The 14,953-nt window shown below is 28.2% G+C and overlaps 1 protein-coding gene across 1 annotated transcript in view; it reads right to left on the bottom strand.

Moving 5' to 3' along the window:
• The window catches only part of LOC111676669 (synaptotagmin 1), a 52,033-nt gene extending 37,452 nt beyond the window's left edge, over positions 1-14,581 (bottom strand). Inside the window, exon 1 of the mRNA XM_023437632.2 lies at positions 14,479-14,581. The gene's annotated coding sequence lies outside the window, so the exon portion shown is untranslated. The remainder of the gene's footprint in view (positions 1-14,478) is intronic.
• Positions 14,582-14,953: the final 372 nt, after the last annotated feature.

The following is a 14,953-nucleotide window of genomic DNA, read 5'->3' as shown; positions in this document are numbered from 1 at the left end:
TGGTAGATAATGTTTTTATATCCTCTAAATCTTTTAAATCTATTCTTTGTAGTAAAGTCAATTTTATGTTTTTCTTCATGCAATAGAGAAAAAATCCCTTTAAATGAAATTTTGGTGATCTATGTGGGTGTGTATGTATTTAGATGTCAATAAAGTTATGTCAAAACAACCTTTTTTAATTAAAGATTTCGAGCATATTTGATCTCACTAGATTAATTTTTTCTACTTATTTAACTTGAAAATAAATCCTTAAGAAATTTATAAAATTTACATGTTAATAGAACATTGTCACGGATACCTTTTTCGAAAGTAGGTAGTCAATAGAGTGAATATAGGTTAATATAAATGTTAGCAGTAGAAGATTGACTTAACTTGTGTTACTGTGCTATTTTTGAGTCCACGGATTGTCAGATGATATGTTTAAACTTGTCAGATGGTAGGTTCGAACTTGTTTCCATTTCCAATTAAGAGTTGGTATTTTTACAGATTACCTATTAATATTTATTAATAAAATTGTAAACTACTACTTTGTAAGATATTTAAACTTACTGACACTTGCCTTTGCCCAGTGGGGTGCACCAAAAGGTATATGTCTACTTCATATTAAGTATATATGTACATTAGGATGTCCCGTGGAGCACTTTTTTGAAGGAATACCTCACAAACGATGCGTATTAATGTACTAAATACGAAAAGGCCCTCAGCTTCCTACCAGCGATTAAAATATTGATCTCAGTACAATATGCAAAAAAAAAAAAAAAAAAAATTCTGCGATCTTTTCGAAATGGTTTTAAGAAATTTCGGCTTATCGCGGGAAAATAATTAAAAATTTTTTAGTATATATATTCACTATTTTTTTTAACATTTTTCTGTAAAAACTAAAATTTTAACAATTTTGACCCCTATTTCGATTAAAAGCGCAATAATAACAACCCACTAAATATTATTTTATGAACCAAAAGTATTTACAAAAATTTTCAAATTATTTTTCCTTAATCAGTGTAAAATTACTGACTTTTTAAAACCCATTTCGAAAAAATCTATAATGTTTCATTTTTCGAAAATTACACTGAGTTCAGGATAGGGTAGGATGGTAGGAATCATTAGAAAAAAATATTTTCTATTTTTTTCGTGTTCAGTACATTAATACACATCAATTGAGAATTGAGTAAAATTCTTAAAAAGGCTGTTCCTCGGGACACTCTAATGTACATGGAGAATTTCATGTCAAGTTACCAAACTTTAAAAAAATTAAAAATAAATTTTTTTTGGGGACAATTTCTTCATTGTAGCTTTCTGAACTTTTTTAAAATTTTTTTTCCAATACCTACAGTTAAAAAAGTTACACTTATTTTAATAAAACCCTGTAAAACCAAAATATCCAACTTTGAAATAACTGAAATTTTGAGTCTGGCCTTTTATCTAATAGTACTTAGCTTCGATTTTTTGAGTTGGGTCTCTTGACACGAAATTCAGAAATTCGTGTGTTGTTATCCGCTTCGTTTTGTGTTTTTGAAGGCAAAAAAAAAAAATAATCAAAAACTTCAACACGAACAAACAAATATTTACAACAATAATGATAACCTTTGACTGTTTTTTATATTTTTCAAAATTTTAAAAAGGGGCGTGGTCAATACAATATTTTAGTTATATTTGTTAAGCTTATTCGCTTTAAATTTGTATTTTCATAAAATTTTGTTTAAAAGAATCAAATCATTTTGAAAATACTTAAATCAAAACTACTAAATCAAGTGGGCGTGATCATGATATTACCGCCCCTGTTTTTTGTGGGTTATAAACAAAATTTTGTTTTAAACAATAAGCAAAAGGGGAATTTTTGAAATTCATAATAGAAATATGTTTTAGCGAATGCTAAGTCCGACAATCAAACCAATTTCAAAAGATGGTTGAAATGTTAAGGTAACAGTATTAACCATAGGGTCCACACATCTCTCGGGTTTTGAAAATAATTTGTATATATAAATAAAGTTTTCCATTTTTTGACTCCAACATATGGTTTTAAAAATTTAAATATTGATAAAGAAATTGGTTTATTTCGGAACATTTTGATATAAAACGAACTTATTTTGTTACCAAATTTTTCCTATAAAAATAGCTTTTAGAGAAACATATATTCTTTTATATAGCCTTCTGTAGGATTTGAGGAGTACATTTTCAAAACCTAAACTCCTTGCTACAATGTCCATGTTAAATTTTATCCATATCGGTTCAGCCGTTTAGCAATGCCACATTTATTTACAAAAAACTTCCATTCTGCTCTACTATACAGTTGAATTTAGTGATACTGTTAAATTAATAAAAATTTTTCAGCAGTTTGATTTTAATTTTTCAATAAATTATTAAGTGAATTTATGAAAACGACATTCAAAGGCGTAAAAATCTAAAAATCATTAAATTTATTGCATTTACATTTTTTAAGTTTTAAATTCAAATCAAGCAAAAAAAGTTCTTAAAACACAGTTTTGGGCATTTATGTTGGGATTTAACCTTTTGCATATTAAATTACGTTCTTTACATACAAACATACATAGGTAAACAAAATAATCCCTTTTAATTAAATATTAAAAAGAGTATAATATAACAATTATGAGTACACAAAGAGTTGTCATTTAATTTTTTATAACTCATGATTCGAATTTAAATCCTTTGATGTAGGATGATCATTTTTAAATAAAGAAGACATATTTAAATAAAAAAGCATTTAGATTGAAAATAATGCATGTTTTATATATATGAAAAATTTTGTACATTGTATGAAAGTTTATTTTCAGCACGAAATTTTTTCGTTATATATATGAAATAATTCTTAAATTATATTTTTAGTTCAAATTTTATCAAAATATATTGAAGATTGAGGGCCGTATGGACGGACATGTCTGAATCGTTTCAGAGAGTGATTTTGAAACGATCGGCATACTTTTGTTTGTTACAAATATAACTAAAAACTCATAATATCCTCCCTATTATAGTGATGCAGGGTACAATTAATAATACATTTTACATAAGATAATAAACATATTTTTGACATAATTATGTTAAACAGATATAAAAATATGTTGAATTTTACAATAAATATAAAAAATATGTTTTTTGTGCATGGAGGCGAGAGCATAAACTTTTTCAATTTAAAATTAATAAGTCACAGCTATAAGTATATACTTTGTTATGCAAAATTTGAATTCCAAAGAAAAAATCTATATAAAATGTAAAATTCCTTTGTCAAGCATTATTAAATTATTCTGACAAGCCATGTCTTCCTCTCTCTCAATCGCTGATGTTTTATAAATTGAATTGAATGAATGATACATAAGAAAATTGTCTAAACAAATTTATTTTATTTTCTGTAACTGTGTAAGTGTGTAATGAAAATAAATATTTAATTTGTATATTACTAACCTAACAACAACGAGAAAAATAAAATTTTTTATGGCATAAATTATTTGAGATTTATTATGCTTTTCTAAAATTTATAAAATGATTGTAGCAATTAAATGTGCAAAATAAATATAAGAGGGATAGATAGAGAGAGTGAGGGAGGGGGTATGTTGTGTTGACCTACGTATATACTTAATAATGTTTCACCTTGTTTTTGTGGCTTAAAAATATGAATGACGGTCGACGCTTAAAAGTATACTATACATATTATTTTTGCTTTAGTTAAGCTCACATATACATTAACATAAATTCATATTGTACATACGCCTACAATTGTGTAATTTCGTATCAAAAAGAAAAAAATGTTTATTGTACTGCGAAATATTTGTGTGTTTTCTTGTTTGTTTGAGTGTCATTCATATATTTGTATGGACGCAGTTTAAGTCCATGAAATTCTTTTTTTTTTGACACTTAAATTGTCATTTATTTCGCTTTACTTCTCTGTAATTTCCTTTTTTAGTCTTTTTATTTTCTGTTAAATTTTTGCTGTAAATGTAATATTTTGACTTCTGCGCATTTAGTCAACATTTTAAATATTTCGCCTAAAGTAGGCAAAAAATGTATTTTAAAAGTGTATTTTTTTTTCTTCTTGGCCAAGACAAAAAGGCAAAAAAAAAAAAAACTACAACCGAAAAAGTTTTCAACAAAATGCTAACCTAATTTCTGTGCAAGACTACACAAGGGTTGTAACCCACACACAAAGACATCAGCACTCATACATGGAAAACAAGCAATACTTTAGTCTGACACTTGTTTTTTTTGTGTTTTTATCCATATATGTATATCTGCTGTTGGTATAAAACTTAATTTTAGTGAATTTATAAATTTATTTATGCATACGTATGCATGTACATATATATGTATGTATCTTCCTTAGTCATTATTTTTTATCTTATCTAACTTTATTTCCAATTTGTGTTCTATGATAATAGTTTGTTTATTGAATTTATTAATAAATATGCTCGAATGAGTCTTTGTACTGGGAAATAGAATTTGTTTTTTTTTTAGGTGTCTAAAAAAACAACAATATTTATCTCTGAAACGTCATCACACTTGTAGTAGATGTTGTTTTTTCCTTTTTAGCTTAATAAACAGCAGCTAAGTATTCAATAATGTATTTAGTTCATTAAAAGGAAAGCAAAAAAAAAAAAAAAAATGAAATGATTAATGTCCTATTTACGTATAGGAAAACTATTTAAGAGAATCGATTCGTTTATAGAACATTTTATTAATCAATATTCGACAAAAATTAGGAATTTTGCAAAAGAATTTCGAATATCTTAATCGAACTTGGTGTATCTCAATCTTTTCATAGCATATACTTTGGTAAATGGATTGAAAACTGTATTGTCATTATTTCGTTGTTGCATTACTAATGAAATTGCATTTCTCTGTCGACCAGTGTATATGGAATTAGTCTTTAAAGTAATTTTATCCTGGAAATAGCAGAATCTGTCAGATTTACTACTTCAAATTAAATAGTAAAACAACCGAAGTTATTGCAAACGTAGATCGAAATCAATTAACAACTAAAGTTAAATAGTAAAATATGGAAATTTCATCAGACGTCGCATTGTGTTGTTGTGTCCTAAATCAGGTTCACTGAAGTTCACTTCATCTATTCAGAGGTTTGGAAGAAATGCTTACTGAAGACATTCAATAGTTTTGTTTTGCAATGACAAATGTCCTGATTTTGTTGTGTCAAATTTGTTTAGAGCTTACTGCGGGAGCTACAGGTCTGTAGTAAAATGAGCTATAGGTCTGTAGCAGTGTCATTGCTTTATAAGGACTTTAAAGTCATTTTCTAAAGAGGACCTTGTATGGGGGGTAGCGTCAATTAAAAACCGATACTAATACAAACTATACCTATACAAAATATTTGTGTGAAATTTTAACACTCTGCCTCTTTCCATTGGTAGCCAATAATGCTTTTAAAAGACATATAAATAGACATGGCTAAATCGTCATAGAATTTAATAAGGACCCAAAATATCCTTTAAAATGTTAAGAGATACAAGTTTTCTTTCAACTCTTTGGTCTATTGTTCTGCATCACAATTTGGTGATCAAACGAAATCAGCATTACTCATTATCTCGAACTGAATGTGTCTCTGAGAGGAAGTCAATGAATTTATTTTTGAGGTTCTACTTAAATATGTAATTCTAATGTATTCTAAATGTTTGCAAACTTGGGGACTAGTTAATGTCTAACACTTAACGTGTTAGTTCACTGCACCCGAACTGTCAAGTAGGGTCGGAGAGACTTCGTTTTAATCAAGTGATTGACATACTCCTTCCGTACGCATCCAATACGGAAAGACGGACATGACTAAATCTTAAAAATTAATAAGCACCTAAAAAATATTTGTATATGTATCTAGGTACCCATAGAAAAGAGGGTTTCAGAAAGAACATACCTCTGCGGGATTCCCAAATTCAGGAATTTTGTAAAGAAAGTTGGAGATAAAAGAGGAAATTTATTTCCAAAACTAGAATAGTTTGAATACCTTTACATCATGCTATACTCAAACAAATACCTTTGAAACGTTAAGAGATACAAGTTTTCTTTCAACTCAAAACGATTGACATACTCTTCGCTTATTTTGAGTTCACTTGCAAAGAACATATTTGTACAACATAGATTTTTCTATCCTCATATTCGTTACGCAATAGTTTTGACAGCGTAATTTCCGCTCAGAGCATGCTGCTCTTGTAAATACGTTTCCTTTTTCTACCAAATACCAGCAAACATAAATGTTAAATGAAATAACTATTAACGAATTAATTAAAGTTTAGTACTGCCTTAAGGAGGTGTTGTTGTTTATTAAAAGCTTAATCAGCTTAACGGCGTCATTGGTGGGTGGTTCTTTTATGTGTCTATTTTGTTTACTTAAACTGTAGATTAAACGAAACTATATTTTATTCTTTGTTTTTTTTATACTTTTCCTATTTATAGTTTATGCACTTGAAGAAAAATCCGGATCAGTTTTTGAAATATTTTAAGTATGGTTTTACTTAAAACAATTACAAATGACATAATGAAGGTTAGATTTAAGCTCCAATGCTTAAATGATTTGTGATAAAAATAAGATTGGTTTAAGATTATCAAATATTGCACTAATTCCAAAATGAGCTTAATTCACACTCAATTTACAAAAGATTTCAGTAAATTGGTGGGAACACTAATAACTAACCTACCGGATGCCACTAATTAGAAAGGAACAAGTAATAAAGGAGTAAGTAATAAAAGAGATAAAAAATGATTTGAGTAATAAAATCATTAAGTTTTAATTCTGAAGTTGAGAAAAATAAAGTTGAACTTTTCTATGCGATTTTTCTTTCGGTGTATTTATTTATATCTTATTAACACGCCACAGTTCAACGTAATTGTCAGTGTCAAATTTTGAAATGTTATTAATGTTAAACTATGGAAATTTTTATTACTACTGAGTCAGATAATAATTTATAAGTTATTTTGATATATACATATATAGGACTTATTAATGGCTTTTTAATAATGTAAATATTTCTTGAACTTGTATCGAGAAAGAAAATTTCATAAAAATAAAAAAACATGTTTTAAAAACAAACGTGTTACGAGAAAACATATTAGTGAATGATAACTAAACTATTAAAATTTCACTTAACAAGGCTTGTAAAATATTTTTAAATCGATATTTGGGAATCAAGAGCCTATATGTGATGTACTAATGTCATGTACTAATGTCATGTACTACTGTTCTCTTTTTTTAATGAAATTTTTAGAGGTTGTCCCGGATTTTTGCTTATATCTTCGTTATCTTGCAGATTTTATTTGTATAAAAGGGAAAGCAGGTCTGACAGAATTGTTAAAGATTTGGATCTCGTAGTTATCTGGGATCTTCATAAAATTGAATTCAACATACACACATAAGGACAGCAGATAGACAGACAGACATACAGATATGGTTCCCTGAATCATTCTATGAAGAACTCAGGTGGCATTTTTTCTACATGGATGTGCCTGTCTCTGTGCTCGAGCTGTCTTATCTCTTGCCATAGTAGCCCCATTACAGAACGACAGGCAGCATGTGCTCAAGCCTAATGCACACCCCGACTAGAAAAAAACAATCATTAGCCTAAAGCTAATAGAACAGGAATAACCTCAACATCAGGTGAAATCAATCTTCCGGATATACCGAAAGATGACCATCCTTATGATGCCATGAAAGTTTGCATTATTGAAAATGCAATCCCCATCATCTAATGACCCATTCTAGTGCATGCCTTAACCTCTTAAAGCCCGCGCAACCACACTATTGAAATGGCCCTGTGTTTCGGCAACAGCACCTAGAGTTGTATTTGGTAGGTCGAAATACCGAGCCAATAATTTAGGATCTTTCTTTATGTCGAGATAATATGATAAAGGATGTATAAATTTTTAAAGTTAATTCAAATCCAATAATTGCCCCGACAAGTTGAGTTGACCAATATGAATCCTGACAATATGAATCCTGTTGAGAAGGCGACAGTACTAAAGAACATCCCTGAAATAAGAGGTATACTAGTCTCCTAGAGGGCAGGGGAGACATTCCCGATAGTTCACCAAACTTACATCAGCAGGCATATATGGCATGGATATATCAGTCCTTAAACCAACATTGTCTCCCTGCCTTTTTGGGTATTAAACCACTATGTGGATCCCGAAAGAACCTTAACCAACTGACCAGGACCAGCTCTACGGACAACTGGCCACCATTAGTACCAAATTATTTGGTGCTCTGCTTAGACTTCATGCCAAATCATTCTAGGCCGAAAACGAGGATACATATGACTTTACTACTTTATAGTCCCGGCAGACTGCAGGCAGACAGTTAGATCGACAAGCAAGTAGACAGCTGGATAATAGATTCCGGAATCTATAAGGATCCAGAACTTTATAGGATCTGAAAATTACAAACTGAATGATAAACATCTATATATCTCCCTCACGAATGTGAGAGATTAAATCGTATTTTGGGGGTATTTCGATCTTTACATGGGGAGTGCTATACGTTAGTTTTAGGGCCCTTGGACGAAACTAAAGCCGTACTTTAAACCAAATTCTAACAAAAAGATCTTAAACTATAAATATTCCCCATAATCAATTTAACCACAATTTAATGATGTCAAAATCTATTTGAAATTTATTTTCGCTTAATCGCCTTAAGGGTCGTCAATGCCTTGAGTCTAAGAAAAATGGCATACATTAAATAGACACCCACTTATCAAGATTGAAAAGTAGCGACAACAGTATTAAGAAAACTAATTTTCCACATGATAAATTTTTTTTTTGCAATATCGAAGACACTTTGAACACAAACTCTACTCCCAAAAGACATTTCTATAATATATATACTTATATTAAAAATTGGAAAAATGCATATAAACGTTAAATTGGAATGACTAACTAATCGTCTAACTGACTGACTGACTAACAATGGACGGTATTTTTGAGGTCATTTTCAAGAGTTATTCTGTTGAATGTTTAACTAATCTTTATTGATTGCTTGCGTTTAGTTTCAATGTTTTGTTGCTGTTGTTGTTGATGAGCTTTATTAAATTTGTTGTCTTTTTTTGTTGGTTTATCTATTTTATACTATTATTTTATTATAGTTGTTATTTTATGTGACTATAAATAATTTGTTATAAGATTATGATGTGTGTTGTGCTGTTGATTTAATAAATTCGTTCATTGACTGTAAAAACTGAAATGTTTTATTTTTTAGAGTTTTCCTTTATCAAACTTATATGAGTGATTATATTTAGTAAGTATGTATGAGTATGTATGTGTTTGTGTGGGTCTGGTGTGTGAAAATAATATGTAAAGTTGTTTTAGTTTTGATTTGATTAATTTATGAGTAAAAATAAACTTTAGTTTTATTATAAATAATTTATGGTTGTTCAATGTTTAAAAATAGTTTTTTTTAGTAAAGAAAAAATGATATGTTTAATAAAATGCGCATTAGATTTCAAATTATGTTAATTGACCCTACCAATGACCCTTCATTGCTAATCCTTTTAAAATTTGACCGATAAAACATGTTTATGTCGAAGTTTTAAACGTTAAAGTAATTTTCAGAAGAGGACCTTGCAGGGGGTAGGGTTATTGACGTTAACGTCTTTTTTATATAAGATTGGGGTCAATTATCGACCTCTAAAACTTTTTAATGTTGTCCAATATTGCACATTCAACGTTTTTAGTATCAAAAAAACTGCATTAACTTAATTTCAAATCTCTAGATCGTCCTGTTTGGACTCTTTCATGTTTTCAACAGATAGACAGACGGACGGACGGACATGGCTATATCGCCTTAAACTCCAATAATGACAATTTTGTGGTTCTTAGACCAATATTTTGATATGTTAGAAACGGATGACAAAATCAAATTAAAGAAAAACATTAAAATTAATATTTTCGTCTTGATGTAAGACGAATAGCTATAAATTTTGTATAAAAATTTGATTTATAAACCTTTTGTAAAAGTTTATAATTAAAAATTCTTAGGATTTTATTTATAACAATTTTTCATACAAAAGTTGTTCAATAAGCCTTTGATTAATTGTTATAAATAATGCAGTTAATATATAAATATTGGGAAATTAATGAAAGATTTATATAAGCAAACATTTATTTTAAAATACTTTTTTTTAATTTTATTTAACGAATTATTATCAGCACGAATTTTTTTCTTTTATGCTAAGAAAATAATTCGATTTCTAAAATTTTATCAAAAATTATATCACGTTCAATTTCGCTTAAATTTGTGATAATGCTTTGTAAAATTTCGTAGTATATATGACATTTTCGTAAATATTATGAAAAAATTACATAGTTACAATTTTTATTGTAAATTTTCAATGTTTCAAAATATTTTTTTTTACTTAATTTAAGTGACCAAAAAGGACTCACTATTTGCTTATAATCTTTAACACTTGCAGAATATACTCTTTAAGGAAAAGTTCTTGATAGAAACGTGTAAATGTTTCTAAATGAACACTGTATACTTGAATGCTTGTCCAATTGTATGGGATACCCATATAACAGTTTCTGCAAATGAAGAACAATCGGTACAATATCTTCTATGTGAATACTCCGCTAAAATATTTTGCTAAATACAAAAGCCTCTTTCATGATCAAAGGCGTGTCACTAAAGATTTTAAGAATATAAGATTCATCTTTTGGCATTTTTAACCGTTTCACGGGATAATAGGACAACTGTGCCTTTAAGTATTAGCTATTTAATGAACTACTTAGTGTTAATCCTAGCCATCTTACTACCGAGGTAATTAGCTATTTTAACATGCCCTAGAATAAAGTGTAGATTACTAAAAGATAGACAATAAGCTAGTCAAACATTTACTCTTAAGTTTTATTTTTAAGAGTCTACTCTATAGATTACAAGGGGGCAGTAAAGTGACAACTTTCTCCGTTCTTGCCTAAAAAGGGGATACCAAAGTGAAGTTGTCTTTACGTTCTTGTACAAAGTGTACATTTGTAATAAAAGACGAATTACAGCCAAGGGGTTAGTGGAAATTACATTGACTATTAGTCGATATGATACCCTACACCTGTGGGTATATTTAAAATGTTTATATTTTTCTAATAATAAAGCATTTTAGTTTAATTTCCAAATGTTTTAAGTTCTTCTGAAATGTTAGAGATTTTCTTAAAAAGGGGTTAAATGGGGTCAAAGGTAAATATGATCCTATTCGTATAAATTTTGTTAGATATGCAAAATTTCATGGTGATACTAATGTTTAAAGTGCATTTTTACCTTTCAGTCATTTCCTTAACGGAACTTTGTAAAATGAGGCTTGATTGTGATGAAAATCATCAGTATCAGTTAGATTTATATTAAACTAAGATTTCTGTAGAGATTAAACAACATTAAACATACATACAACGCTTTTCGGAGGTTACTATTTATGGGGGCTAGGCGTCATAATTTCGCCGAATACAAAAATTTTCAATAAGCTTCTTCCTTGTGACTAAAAGGTTGTGACAAATTTCATCAAATTATTTTGAAAATTGTAACCTGCAGCGTGCGTACAAGGCTTACATGAACACACAGACGGACGGACGGATGGATGGACAAGTAATTCAGAGCCGATGCATGTTACCCTCGGCACTATAATAGTGTAAAGTATAATAACCCTTTCGCGCACAAAACCGCTGGACTTTCTGAGGATATGACTTCAACATACACTTTATTTTAATATTTATGATAATTTTTGAAAAAAAACTGGAAAAAGTGTTTTCAAAGGATATCGCATAATATTATCCTTTTTAGCATGTAATGACATCAAATTTGAAAAAAATAATTTATTTGTCTTTAGAAATACTGTCGCTACTGTCGCTTTGAAGTCACAATTACGCTCTATATCACCATTATGCTGTGGTTTAGATGTGACATTACATTGTGACGTATGTAACTTCGTTTACTAATAGTTTTCCAAAATTTTTCAAAATATGCTTAGTAAAGGTTAAAGGTGATAACTTAAAATTTACAGTTTTAAATTTTCATAAATATTTTTATGGAATCTAATAGTTTCTGTTTGGTTAAGAATTTCCATAAATATTAGTTTTATCCAACAAAGCAATCGAATCAATTAGTAAAGGATTATTGTAGCTATCAAAATGTACATTTGATATGTAAATTGTTTTTTCATTAACCGTCACAATAATATTAAGAAATTGCGTGATTAACTTTTAAGTTTTCTTTTATATTAATATTTTTTAACAAAAAAGATAATAAACTTTATATGTTTATTTATAAGTTATATATGTATGAATGTAGTTGCAGTTTTATTTGTATTCATTTGTCCATTGTTATTTGTATAATAATTTTGCACAAAACTACGTGTATATAAATAATTAATTTTTAAAAATATCCTTATTGTTTCCCTATTGTTGTTGTTGTTGTTGTAGACAAAAGTAAGTTTGTTCTTTGAATGAATGAGAACTACCACACACACACACATACATACTATTACTCTCCCACTCACCTTTTCTAATGACATGAATACACGATACGTGTATAATATAGAACGAAAAAGGACTTTGTTGTCTTTACGGAAAAAAATATTGAAAATTATGTTTATTTTTTTTTTGTTTTCAAATAAAAATAAAATTGAACAAAGAACACGTTTTTAGATTAATTTAAACGATAATTTTGCACGATTTGCGTTTATTTAACTTTACGAACCACAACGAATTTATTTAATTTTAATTTATTTATTTCTTCTTCAGCTGTATGTAGGTATTTTCTCTTAAATGTTGTAAGAAACACTCAAGGCAGCAGAACAAAATTTTATTGACTTTGTCCCAAGAAGGAAGAAAAGAAAAGAATTAAAAAGAAATGAAACCAAAAAAAAAAAAAAAAATCGAAAATAAAAAAACAAAGACGTGACTGTAAACGTTTACGAAGGCGACAACGGCATCGAATATGCTGATGATGATGTAGTTATTGTTGTTGTTGTTTTAGATAACAATAACAACAGCAACGTCAACCTTATGAAATCGATACAATTGGCAAAAAGAAAAGCAGAACATTTAAATAAACGAACCACGAATAAAACTCTCCCCCCTTCCCCGAAAAAAAACACTGAGAAAAAAATTTTACAAAAAGAAAAATATATTGTTATGTATGTATGTATGTGTGTGTTGGTATGTGATTTCTTTTATATATTTTATTCGTTATTTGTTTTTGTATTGTAGTACTATTACAAGTTTTTTGGGGTTTTCTTTTCTAGTTTTGCTTCAAACTATTTATTTTCATTAAGTAGTTTTCTTTTTTTTTGTTGAGTGTAAGTTGTTGTTGTAGTTTTTCTAATATGTATTTGATTTGTAGGGGTTGTGTAAGCTAGTGTGTGTGTGTGTATACGAAAAAGAGGAAGTAGTGGTTAAAAAAATACATCATGGGTTCTTCTTCATTCGTTTTTAATTGTAAAATTCTCTATTTGTATTAGATACAAAATGTGTATGTATATGTTTTTAAGAGAGCAAGAGAGTAAGAGTGGAGAGAGTAAATAACACAGATTTAAAAGAGCTAAAAGTAGAGAGAGAGAGGATTTTTTACATGTTTTATTAAGAGTGAGAGTAAAGCCAAAAAAAGCTTTATACATTTCAAGTGTTTATGTTAAGATTTATAAAAAAAAATGATTTTTTTTTGCCCAAGTACATACATATGTATGTACATATGTCTGTTTGTGTGTGTGTGTATGTTTCTAGAGATATTGGTAATTTTCTTAAAATGGATGACTCTTCCTTTCAAAAGAAAAACTTAAGCAAAATTTAAGTATAAAATCCTTTACAGGATATAGGATACTCATATACTATTTTCTCTAAAATTCTCCTATTAAAACAAATAATTTATTTTAATTTAAACAAATATTAAACAATTTAAATTAAATTAATCTTACTACTTTTTTCAACTTTTATTTGTTCTATTTCAAAGGATTTTTTTGTAATTATTTTTTTTTTTGTATTATATAGTTATATCATTGCTAGTTGTATGGCAATTTGTAGAAAATGAAAAAATCAATATATTTATTTTAAATGTTAAAGATATTGCTGTTTTTTATTGTTGTTAATATAAAATTCACTTTCTTTAAGTTTAAGCCAAATAATTACTTATACGTAGTTTTTTTCATTTCATGTATTTTTCGGTTTGACTTCAAGTATTATTTAACCAAAAAAAAAAAAATTGACCAGAATTCCTTTGCTTTTGTATGGCCCCGTTTTGATTTTTTTTCTTGTATTCGTTAGCATGTATCCCCCGAATATAGAAAAATGTAGCCTTTTTGCTATGCTGATACACAATTTTTTTCTTTTACTACCAAATTCTCACACTTGTTTTTTCACAATTTCTTTTCTTTTTCTTTTTAATATTCAACGTATTAGTTTTAAATTTCTTTAATAATTTTTATTTAATTTTTTTTGCTATATTTTTATTAATTAATAAAAATTTATTAACACTTTTCACCAATATCATCTAATCACCTTTTTTTACAGTTAAGTGCAGCAAAAATTTTATTTAGTTTCTTATATTAAACGTTCACGGTCGATGTTCATAAGCGTTTGTAGGTAATACAGCCAATGATAGTCCTACTGAAAAAAAGCTTCAAATATTCCTTTTTTGCAAATAGTTATCACAGCGCATGTGTGTGAAAAATATATAATGAAATCGATTTATTTCTTCTAACTAAAAGCTTTTTATTTCAACAGAGTTGTATTTAATTTGAAAATAATGTTTAAGTAAATAAAATAAAAGTTATTCTCTTAAAAAAAAAAGAAAAACTTTTAACAGTTATCATGTTTTTATAAAAATCGTTTAATTATATTATGTTAAGTTACTTAATTTTTGTTAAATCAATCTTTTTTACCTTTTGGCAACCCTATTAATTATCTATTTTGTGACATTCCTTGACATTTTCGTTTAAGTTTAAAACTTCTACTTGTCTGTAACTTACATGTG

This window comes from Lucilia cuprina, chromosome 2, assembly GCF_022045245.1.
Source record: "Lucilia cuprina isolate Lc7/37 chromosome 2, ASM2204524v1, whole genome shotgun sequence".
Classification (NCBI taxonomy): domain Eukaryota; kingdom Metazoa; phylum Arthropoda; class Insecta; order Diptera; family Calliphoridae; genus Lucilia; species Lucilia cuprina.
This window is presented reverse-complemented; position numbering and strand designations above follow the sequence as displayed.